General features: G+C 49.0%; 1 pseudogene; it reads left to right on the top strand.

The window, feature by feature from the left end:
• The first annotated feature begins 717 nt into the window (after positions 1-717).
• Positions 718-7,210, top strand: LOC122706405 (annotated as a pseudogene).
• Positions 7,211-8,093: the final 883 nt, after the last annotated feature.

The following is an 8,093-nucleotide window of genomic DNA, read 5'->3' as shown; positions in this document are numbered from 1 at the left end:
CAATATACAGCCTTGACGTACTCCTTTCCCTATTTGGAACCAGTCTGTTGTTCCATGTCCAGTTCTAACTGTTGCTTCCTGACCTGCATACAGGTTTCTCAAGAGACAGGTCAGATTGTCTGGTATTCCCATCTCTTTCAGAATTTTCCACAGTTGATTGTGATCCACACAATCAAAGGCTTTGGCATAGTCAATAAAGCAGAAATAGATGTTTTTCTGGTACTCTCTTGCTTTTTCAATGATCCAGCGGATGTTGGCAATTTGATCTCTGGTTCCTCTGTCTTTTCTAAAACAGCTTGAACATCTGGGAGTTCACGGTTCACATATTGCTGAAGCCTGGCTTGGAGAATTTTAAGCATCACTTTGCTAGTGTGTGAGATGAGTGCAATTGTGCAGTAGTTTGAGCATTCTTTGACATTGCCTTTCTTTGGGATTTGAATGAAAACTGACCTTTTCCAGTCCTGTGGCCACTGCTGAGTTTTCCAATTTTGCTGGCATATTGTGTGCAGCACTTTCACAGCATCATCTTTTAGGATTTGAAATACTGGTCTAAATGTACCAATTAAAATGCAGAGGTACACAAACTGTTGGGAAGGGTACTCAACTGGGGGCTAATGATGCTAATACAGTAATAAGTATCTTTAATACTTACTATACCTGATGCTTTAACCCCTCATCTCTTATTTAATCCTCATTATTCTTATGCCCATTTTACAGATGAATGGGAAGGGGGGGCCTAAGAAAGATGAAGAAATTTTCCGAAAATACAAAGCTGGTAAGGGATCCCACCAGGATTCCAATGCAGTCTGATTCCAAGCTCTTAATGTAATCCATCTTGTTCCCAAATGCGTGCTATAAATAAGGTTTCTGTAAGAAAAAGGTAATTCTTTGCCAAGCCTTGACAATGTGATTTTGCATTTAACTCAGATACTTGTCTTGGGCTTCCCCGGTGGCTCAGACGGTAACGAATCCGCCTACCATGCAGGAGACGTGGGTTCGATTGCTGGGTTGGGAAGATCCCCTGGAGGAGGGCATTGCAACCCACCTTAGTATTCTTGACTGATGGGCAGAGGAGCCTAGTGGGCTACAGTCCATGGGGTTGCAAAGAGTTGGACATGACTGAGTGACTAAGCACACATACTTGTCTTAGGAGATCCACTCCTCTCATCCTTTTATAACATTCTTATAAGCACTGAAAAAATCAACCTTTCCCAAGAGATCTTGGCGCTTACACCCCTCCACCATGGCAGTATCAACAGACCAGCCAAACGTTCAAAATTACATCAGACATATATGGCATGTAGGGGAAAGAGAAGGTTCTTTCTGCTTGGTTGTGTTAAGAGATAAGGAAATGCAGGAATAAGGAGCAACTAAAAAGAAGAATCTTTATCTTAGAAAACATTGATTCACATCCTGGAGGGCTAAGGGAAGAGTCCTGAGTAGCATCCCCTCAGTTAATTGAAGCAACACATTGGAGAGCATAAAAGAAACCCTTGAAGTCAGGCCCTCAGACTCTAGCCATGCTGACTCAGAGCAACGTCCTGATTCCATTCTGGCAGCAACCGTTATCCAACAAGCTTCATGGGATCACGTGGGGGGAAAAAAAGAAAACAGTTGATGCCATGCAGCCTTCCTCCGACAGGTAAGAGAAGATCCCCATGGACAGATCTGATTCTAAGGTACACAGGACTCTTTTGTTGCCCTGGCTGATGCTGGTTGCTGATAGACTGACAGCACTGCAAGGTTTACCAGAGAAGCATGCCAGACTTAAAGGACTTTACCCAAACCCACAGGAAAGGGATGGTTTGAGACAGCTTCACATGACTACTGGATAAACAGAGAGGCTGGTGAGAGGAGATGAGACAGGGCAGGGACCGACACCAAGCCAAGTGTTTTCAGGTGTGCAGGGAGCCTACAAGTGAAGTGAGAGAGCGAAACAAGAAACTCTTCTGCCATCATTCACCCCAGAGGGAGTTCTCCCATGGAGACACTGGGTTCCACCTCCTCTCTACCTTTTGCTTTGGTAGCTACTTAGTCCACCAATGCCTTCAAGCACCAGGATAGTAACACATATGTACATACATGTGTACATAACTACAGAAAGAAAGGAGAGAAACAAAGAAAGCAAACATCCTTAGGCATAAGGGAGAGAGCCTAGGTGTCCTATAACTAAGGACTATAACACAATGGGGCTTCCCAGGTGGCGCTAACAGTAAAGAACCTGCCTGCCAATGCAGGTTAGATGTAAGAGACATGGGTTCAATCCCTGGGTCAGGACGGTCCCCTAGAGGAGGGCATGGCAACCCATTCCAGTATCCTTACCTGGAGAATCCCATGGACAGAGGAGACTGGCAGGCGGCAGCCCATAAGATTGCAAAGAAAAGTCCATGACTGGAGTGACTTCACATGCATGCATAACACAATGAAGGTCAGAAGCAAAGGGAAACTTTCAAATGAAGCTAAACATTAGAAAACCACAGATGATCTAAACAAGATGAAAAGGCAAAGAAATACCCAACAGGTAAAGGAACATGAAAAATGCCCACCAAGTCAAACAAAAGAGGAGGAGATAGGGAATCTACCTGAAATAGAAAACCACAGATGGGTTCCAGCTAAAGTACGGAAGGAACAAATAATCTATACCTTATTCTCTTCTGTCTCTTGGACATGAAACAGGCATAGGTGTCTGGTATTCATCTAAGTGGCAAAATGAATTATATAGACAAAACCAGTGATTTCAGGAAATGGAATGTTCATTGCATCCTGTGACTGCTAAGAAAGGTTTACCATCATGGAAAACTCCAAAATGCATGGAGCCTTCAAGATCAAGCCTCATTGACCTTCTCCATATTTCCATGCATTAGTCCCCACTGAAGAACCTGGAGTTCACTCAGACTCTTCTAAACATGATCACTATTGACTAATTTATTCTTCTCTCAAGCAACCTATCAACAACCTGCTGAGTAACTCCCTCAGGGAATCCATTACAGATCCTTCAGGCAAGAAAAGACTAACCTCTGAGACAGGAGGGGATGGACTGCTGTTACTGCAAAGGAGCATTGGGAGGATTTTCAAGTTCAAGATTCCTGACTCATCAGATTCTGCCCAGATACACTCCTCTCCCGATTTTCAGAATCCCAAATAATGCCTTACTTAACGTAAGAGACCTACCAGGCTGGGAATTCAAAATGTATTGCAAGCCATCACAGGAATAGATATAGATTTGGTTTTTAGAACTCTGAAGTTTGGGGAACATGGCAGATGTGCTTGAAAACTTCGTTATAATACTTATGAGTTTTGTTATCTGAATCACGTTAATGCATCTGAGTCTAAATTCTATGTTAGTAAAGCAATGGTAATGGTAATTCCCAAGGTTGTGATGGGAAAACAGAGGCAAACCTCAGATCCTGACATTGGTGTATATTCTATTTGAATCAAACGAGCTTGATTCCTAATGTGAGATTGGGAACCCCAGTGCCCCTGGAACAAACCATTCTTCTACATCTACATTTCCATTAGCAGGACTTGATTTCTCTGCCTTTGATGGTACAGCAGAAGGGCCCTTCACATGGAATGAGGGAAGTCTAATTCTGAGGCATAAGCTTTGATAGCAAGATTCATAAAATAGAGATAACTCACAGGATTGTTATAAAAGTAATAATGCATCTAAGAGAGTGACAATAATTAATATTCATGAGCTTTTAAAAGTCCTAATTCCAATCCCATTTACTCATATGATAATGTATGTAAAGTCCAATCATAGAGTATGATCTCTTCCCCAACCTAATATTCTTTGATCATTCTCTTCTGCCTATGTGCCTTTGTTTAGGAGGGAGAGAGAGATGCAGATTAACGTTTTTCAAATTGCAGGTAACCATGCTTGAAGTGGGGGTGTACTTGTATTTTAATCTGCAGTGAAAAAATATGGGATGGAAAGGAGTGGCAACTTAGACTGCATTGCACATGATTAAGGATAAATACTGTTTCCTGAAACTGGATTCATTTGTACGTTCGTAGGTTTGTGTCTTTGTATTCACATATACCTATGGTTTTTGTTTTGGGTCTTTCTGCAAATGTATATCTTACTGTGGTCATTGTCTTAAAAGTGCATGTGCTTCTGAATTTTCAGTGTTAAGACTCTCCCCTACCCATGTCTCTGGTGGGCCTTAACCAGCTGCCCTGCCTGGGAGCACATGAGCCCTCCGCCTCCACACCAGTGAGGAACCACAGTGGAGAGCTCATCCCTGAGGCCAAGACTTGGAAGTTCAGGCCTCAGCTTCACCTCACACAAAACAGAGGCCATCTCGAGGGGAACTTCTGATTAGAAAGACAGCAGGCACAGTATAAAGGAAGGGAAGGTGACCAGTCAGTACCTGAGGTGACCAGCCTGGCCCTGCCCTCGCCTGTTGGGAATTAAAAACCCAAGACTGGAAAGAGAAGCAGCACGTGCCCTGGGCAGCCTCTCTGAGAAGATGCGCCGTCCTCCCTCCCACTGCCCCTCCTCCTCCTCTGATGCAGAGCCCAGGCTGGTGAGTCCCTGGCCACTCCTTCTGTGAACTGTAGGATCAACCTCTAAAACAAGATTTACTTGGAAGATTGCTGACCCTGAAACAGAACCCCAGGATTCTTCCCCAACACCCCAGAGTGAAGTCTCCACTTGGGCAGTGCACAACCACTCTCTGCAGCCCATGGTCGCTCCCAAGAACAAGGAGCCCACCTTGACTGGGGGAAGCCTAGAGCAGGGGGACCCAGGGGGTGGTCTTCTCTGTACATTATGTGTGACACTGTGCTGAAAGTCCTTCTGGCCTTGTAACCTGGTGATCTCTGAGCAACATGGGATATGCAGACGGTGGAGACAGGAACCTGGAGAGCTGGTCATGCGCGGGGACAGAGGAGGGTTGAGTGAGGGCAGAATGGGAGTGGGGGGAAACCTTAGGTGAGCGTGACTGCGAGGGGTCCAAGGCCGCCTAGACTTCTGTGGCTGGAGCAAAGACAGCAGACACCAGAGCCACTGAGAGGAGAGGGCAGAACACGGGGCGAGGGGGGATTCCAAAGCCGTCTGTCCCAACTGGAAGCCAGCTGGTGCACCCTCAGTGTTCAGGCCCTGGGCTTCTGTGTTCCAGGGGAGAACATCGGGGGCACAGAGAGCAAGCCACACTCCCGCCCCTGCATGGCCTACCTGGAAATCGTCACCTCGCAGGGTAAGCAGGCGGCTTGTGGTGGTTTCCTGATAAGAAGGGACTTTGTGCTGATGGCCGCGCACTGTGCAGGGAGCTGAGACAATGGGTCCCGTTTATCTCCAAATGGGAGGTGAGCAGCCAGGGGAGCAACCAGGGCCAGCCCCTGGGGGCCTGAAGGGGAGCTGCTAGGGCTGGGTCTCCTTAGGGAGAGACAATACTTGGCCTTAAGGAAACCGTTCTCAGACTGGAATAGCTGTCCTGACCCTCAGTCACTGTGAGCTCAGCTCCCCTCAGAGGAAAGGGGACCTCCTCCCAGTGCCCCTCTTCTAAAAGCAGCTCCCCCTCCCCAACCCCAACACAACAGATGTGGACTCACTCTTCAGGGTCACACCCAGTTCTTGGACCACTTGCTCTATGCCCTTTTCAAGGAACACTGGCCTTTAGTTCCCAGGGACCCGAACCCAACCTTTCCATGGAGACAGAGAACAGGGTCCACCTGAGACCCCATCACTCCCCCCTTTCCTCGGACACTCTGACCTCAGAGAGGTGGCCCTCATTAAGGCACCTTGATTAGGAAGTACCTGCCCTGTCCCCTGGGTCCTCATGGCCCACTCACTCCCGGGCAAGTCCCGAGGGCCCTGGGAATTACCTGTGTTCCCTGGGAAAGCTCTTCCTTGAGCTAAGCCTGAGCCTCTCCCACACCACGAGTAGCTATAAGGGAGGTGGGAAGAGATCACTGACCCTGGGAGAGACTCCATGCCCTTTCTCAGAGTGGGCATATCTCAGGGGACAGCCCACCATCAGCGTTTCACCTTGTCCGACTTCTCCCTCACATGGGTCTATAACAGTCACCCTCGGAACCTTAACAGAAAACAGAAAGAGGACACACGGCAGAGGCTTGAAGTCATAACAGTTTCCTCCCCCAAAATATGAGTGTCAATTGGCCTCCACGTTATCATGTTCCTGCAGGTGCACATTCTTCTTCCCCTCCGCATGCCCTGTTCTCTAGAGCTTCCTTCCCCGATCCCTGCTCCCTGTTCTCCAGGTCTTCCTTCCCCACTCCCTGTTCTCCAGGGCTTCTCCTTCAGGTCCTGTTACCCTCACACTTTCCCAACCTGCCCCTCACCAGCAGCCCTCAGCTCAGCCTCTGCAAGTGGCTCTCGTGGAGCAGCTGTCCTGTCCCTCCCTGGTTGCCCCCACCCGGCCCCAAGCCCATTTCCTCACTGACAGCCCCCATTTCCTTCACAGCTGAAGGAGAAGGCCAGCCTGACCCTGGCCGTGGGGACTCTGCCCCTCCCACCCCAGTTCACCTTCATCCGTCCTGGGAGAATGTGCTGGGTGGCTGGCTGGGGAAAAACAGATGTGAAGGAACCAGCCTCCAGCACTCTGCAAGCGGTGGTGCTGAGAATTGTGGAGCCCCAGGTCTGCAGCCTCTTCCCTGCTTTTGACCACAATCTCCAGCTGTGGGTGGGCAATCCCCAGAGCACAAAATCTGCATTTAAGGTGATTCTCAGACTACGGTCTTCCCCACACATCACTGTGCAGGGTGCAGACACTTTTGGAAGGAAATGAGTTTGGAGTGTCAGCCAGTGACCAAGTGTGAGACCTCAGGTCTGAGGACTGGGACTGTCCCTCTGCAGATCCTCCTCCCTCGGCCCCATGGGGTCTATGACCAGGGTCTGTTCAGGGGCAGGGGGTGCTGTCCAGGGTCAGGGGATGCCAGGAAGGAAAGGAAGATACCGCATCAGACAGACACATATCACCTTAGGAGGAGCCAGTGTTCCTGAGCCTGATGGCAGGTCTACAAACTCAGAGTTGGGACATCAGGGAGGACGGGGTGGTTTCCCTGGCTCACCTTCTCTCTCTCCCTTTCCTTCTCTGTCCCACAGGGAGACTCAGGAGGCCCTCTTCTGTGTGCTGGGGTGGCCCAGGGCGTTGTCTCCTATGGACAGTCCAATGCAAAGCCCCCGCCGTTCACCCAGATCTCCCATTACCGGCCCTGGATTGATGAGGTCCTGAACGAGAATTAACTAGGAACCTGGGCCAGTCTGAGGGGAAACCAGAGCAGGACTCCAGCAGGTTCTCTGTGCCACTCACCCTGGATCTGCCTCTGGTTTTCCTTTTAAAGCCCCGTCATGTCCCTAATCCTCAGGAAGGTCCCTCTAGGTCACAGAATTCCGAAAAAATCTCAGTGAACACCTGGCTTCCAGACCTGAGCATGTATCTCCTTTCTCTTCTCCCGGCATAAGGCATTCCAGAAGCCTTGAAAGGGGTGAGCGTGTGGTGTGTATGTGAGAGGCAGAGAGGATACAGTGAAGAACAACAGGGAGAGAAAGAAGAGAAAGGGGTTCCCTGGAGTGGCAGGACCCCTATGTCCACCTGGAACAAGAAAGTACAGCAGATCCTTCCCTGCCTTCATCATCAACTCTGAGTCATCTTTAGAGATCTTCAGAATCACTATGAACATGCTGAATTGTAGGGTGTTTAGAGCATCTCTGGCCTCTCCCCATTAGGTGCCAGTATCAACATCCCCCTCTTCTCAAGTTCTGAACCAAAGATGTCTCCAGGCTTTGCTAAATGTCCCCCAGGGGAGATGCCATGGTGGCAGCTGAGGGGGCAGGGTGGGGGAGGAGGGCAGGTTGTGAAGGACCTGAGCAGGAATCAGCCTCAGTTGAGAACCTCAGGTTTGGATGCATCTGATTCACACTGGGCCCTTCTCAGTGTCCACCTTGATAAGAGAAGATCTACCATCTGTGCAGCTTTGGTGTGAGATGCAGAGACAATCTTATGTCACTGACTTCTGCAAAAGGGATACGAGGAGCTGATAAGAAGAGGGACAGCGTCACAAGTCCTGCACGAACCACGGCCACAAACGGCTGCTCCCAACCAGCAGGAAGTTGAAGGCCTAGAGCC

The sequence above is a fragment of the Cervus elaphus genome, chromosome 13 (assembly GCF_910594005.1).
Source record: "Cervus elaphus chromosome 13, mCerEla1.1, whole genome shotgun sequence".
NCBI classification, from domain to species: domain Eukaryota; kingdom Metazoa; phylum Chordata; class Mammalia; order Artiodactyla; family Cervidae; genus Cervus; species Cervus elaphus.
Note: the sequence above shows the minus strand (reverse complement) of the source record. Positions and strands in the feature narration are given on the sequence as shown.